Raw genomic sequence first — 3,344 nt, 5'->3', positions numbered from 1 at the left:
ACACACACACACACACACACACACACACACACACACACACACACACACACACACCTTTCAGAAGTTGCCAAAGAAGAAACACAAGTTCACTGAGACAGAAGCTGCTTTATTATTCAACATGAGTCCAGTCAAGCGCCGTCAAGTTTCTGTACAATCCTAAAATTTCCAGGTTTGCCTCTAAGGAATCGGCTCCATCTATCTTTAGATCCACATTCACACACTGACACCAGATACAGCTGACATTTAAAATAGATTTTTGTTGTTGTTTTTGTTTTTTGCACACTTGGGACATTGTTTTTATGCAAAGGAAAATTTTGTTTGATTTTGTTTAATTCAGTTTTTCTAAGGTCATTCTTGTGAAATGAGTGGTTAAGAAACCCATAAGGAACTTTGCGGGACCTTTAAAAAAATCAAAAGACATGAACAAATAAAGAATTAATTTATAAATGTTTGCTAAAGGATTCGTTTTCATTTTAGGTTTTGGAGTAATTGTTTTTAAGCCCAGTGAAAAGTTGTCCACAAATCTTAACTCTGATCATCTTGTCTGTTTTCAGATCGTGGTAAGATTGTTCTGCTTTAAATGACTTAACCTGCAGCTTGTAATCAGAAACGACAGTKTGCGGTTAGATTATATGTTTTAAAAGTCTAAAAAGAAATGTTTTGACAGTCGGCTCTGCCTGTAATCTCTAGGTGAACACTTACTGCGTAGAAACACATGAAGGAAACAGGAGCTCCCACTTAACGTCCAATCCACAACTAATGAGAATTTGTAAGCAGATTAAATTAATCTCAGCATTGTTCCTGTTAGAATTTTTGTATATTAAAATATAGGCCAGCATCGAAAAAGGCATTTTAAAACATGATGTAACTGCAAACTAATACAATGTTCAAATTCTGTTATTTTTTTTTTCTTTGCAGCGTCGATATGTGATTTTTAAATGTACTTTAAATACTTCCGGAGGCTGTAGAGCAGTTTGGACACAGAGATGCTTCAGTTTTTAATGCACAGGACAGGCAACATGAAATAGCAATACTTTATCAAGGTAGCACCAACACACACATGCAGTGGTTGTTTGCTCTGCCTGCTTGCTGTTTGAAATGTCTGCAGTGTGAAGGAGAGGGCAGGCAGCAGGGTCAGACCGGAGTCACACAGGTTTTCCTCTCAAACTGTCCTTTTTCAGCCGGAGCTGACACCACAGAAATACAGTTTTTGTTCCCTCTCTGTCTGTCTCTCTACCCTTTTTTTTTCTTCTTCTTTTTTTTTCCAGAATGTGGGCTGGAGACAGGATTGCTTTCGGCATCAGACAGCGTAGCCCGAGGCTCCTCTTGCTGCTGAGGATGACTGATAGTTTTTCTCGAGCAGGAGAACATTTCACACCACATATACAGATTTTATCTGGCATATTTTTAAAGAATCTGTTTGAAACCTGTGTAAATGCCTTCAAGTCTTATTTGCAACATTTGGGAGAACATAATATAGTATTTCTTTCTTCTATTGCTGTGTTTACGTCCCTAACAAATACTCAGAACTTGTACTTAAGTGATCATTTTCATGTATACTGAAAGGTTAGCTTAAATCATAAATAATCAAATGTAAAATCAAAGCACCCACATAGCAGACAGGTGTGGGCCAGGTCTGGCAATGATGGCACTGTTTTTATAATGACATGCCACAACTGGCCCAGTTAGTGCTGGCCCATGCATGAACCATATCTGGCAAAACACCTCTGGGCCACCAAACGCCTGTCATTCTTTTCAGTATCTAAGTCGAGTGTTAAAGTCTTAGTGCATCATGTGGGCCAGAACTAGGCCAGAATGTTTGCTATGTAGGATTTGTTGAGGCTGGATCCCAAATTTTAGCTCAGTATAAAGAGTTAAAGCCATTTTGGGACCAAAGCCACAACAAAACACTGAAACATGATTTTTGGGTTAGGTTAAAGGGATCCACGATTAGTTGTAACATTAAACTTTATTTGATAAACGTTTATTTTAACTGTAAAATAAAGACTGTAAAAATACTGTAGGCTGTTTAGTTTTGTAATTTTTTAAAATATATTTTAACACGGATGGAGCCATTTTATTTACACGCAAAGCATTCTGGGTAAATGATGACATCAACTAGGTCCTCGGTGTGAGGCTGCTAGCGAGCTATATCCACCCTGAAGGTTAATCTTGGACAATATCTGATGATCGACTCTTTTAAATGAAACCAGAGAGCGTTGACAGAGAGGAGAAAGTAGAAATGACTCAGCCTGKAACTGAAAATATGGATGGAGGACAACAGAGCTGCTTCATGGAAGAAGAACCCCATGCATGTAAATAAAATGGCCCCATCCATGTAATATATTTTTAAACTTTTAGTTTAAAAATTATAAAAACTGAACATCCTACAGTATTTTTACAGTCTTTATTTTACAGTTAAAGTATATGTTTATCAAATAAAGTCTAATGTAACTAATCGGGGATCCCTTTAAGGCTTGGGGTGGTAATGGTTACCCACATAGCAACATTTCTCTGGCCCAGTTCTGACCCACACAATGCACAAACACTCGTCCCATATTCTGCAAATACTGACAGTCCTTTGGTGGCCCAGCTAGTCAGAGGTGGTCCATACATGGGCCAGCACCACAAAAACTAAGCCACAACCAGGCCAGTTGTGGCATTCCATCTTAAAAACAGTGCCATCATTGCCGGACCTGGCCCACATTAGGTTGACGAACCACCTGCCATGCCAGCAGTGGCAGCTTGACACCAGATCTAAGCCACACCAGTCTGTTGTGTGGGTACAAGGTGGAAGGCTACAGAAATGACTGGGAGTTACAACGACGTCAGAATAATGACAGAAATAATACCCTGTGTGTGTTTACCTCATTCATCCCTTCTATAACGCTCTCTCAGCAGCTTGATGACTGATTAGGAAATTGCACCACAATTTGCACAATCAAATTAGTGCATACATCACAACAACACACACTGCAGGTGTGTGTTTATRATATCTAGGTACAGCCAAAATATAAAAAAAATTGAAACTTGTTGACAGTTGTTTGTCCTGATTACAGAGGCTTCCAAGGTGGCTGCATGCCAAAATGATTGCCACTGCCTGATTACGTGCTGCTTGCAGTTTAAACAGGAAGCCTGTTTAATTTTGTGTTTAAAATTCAAACGTCATTCACTGTATGAACTATTCCTTTTTTTTTTTTTTTTTTTTTTTGCTGATAACTTTAGATTTCTTGTTGTATTTAAATAAAGTTTCATATCTTATTGTTGTCTGTGTGGAACTTATAAGCTAGGAGTGCTCAACTGTTTGGCCTAAGTTTAGTCTCATCTTGAATGAAGACATTCAG

Source organism: Austrofundulus limnaeus, unplaced genomic scaffold (genome assembly GCF_001266775.1).
Source record: "Austrofundulus limnaeus strain Quisiro unplaced genomic scaffold, Austrofundulus_limnaeus-1.0 Scaffold109, whole genome shotgun sequence".
NCBI classification, from domain to species: Eukaryota; Metazoa; Chordata; class Actinopteri; order Cyprinodontiformes; family Rivulidae; genus Austrofundulus; species Austrofundulus limnaeus.
The sequence above is the reverse complement of the archived record's forward strand: the minus strand, read 5'-3'. Positions refer to the sequence as shown.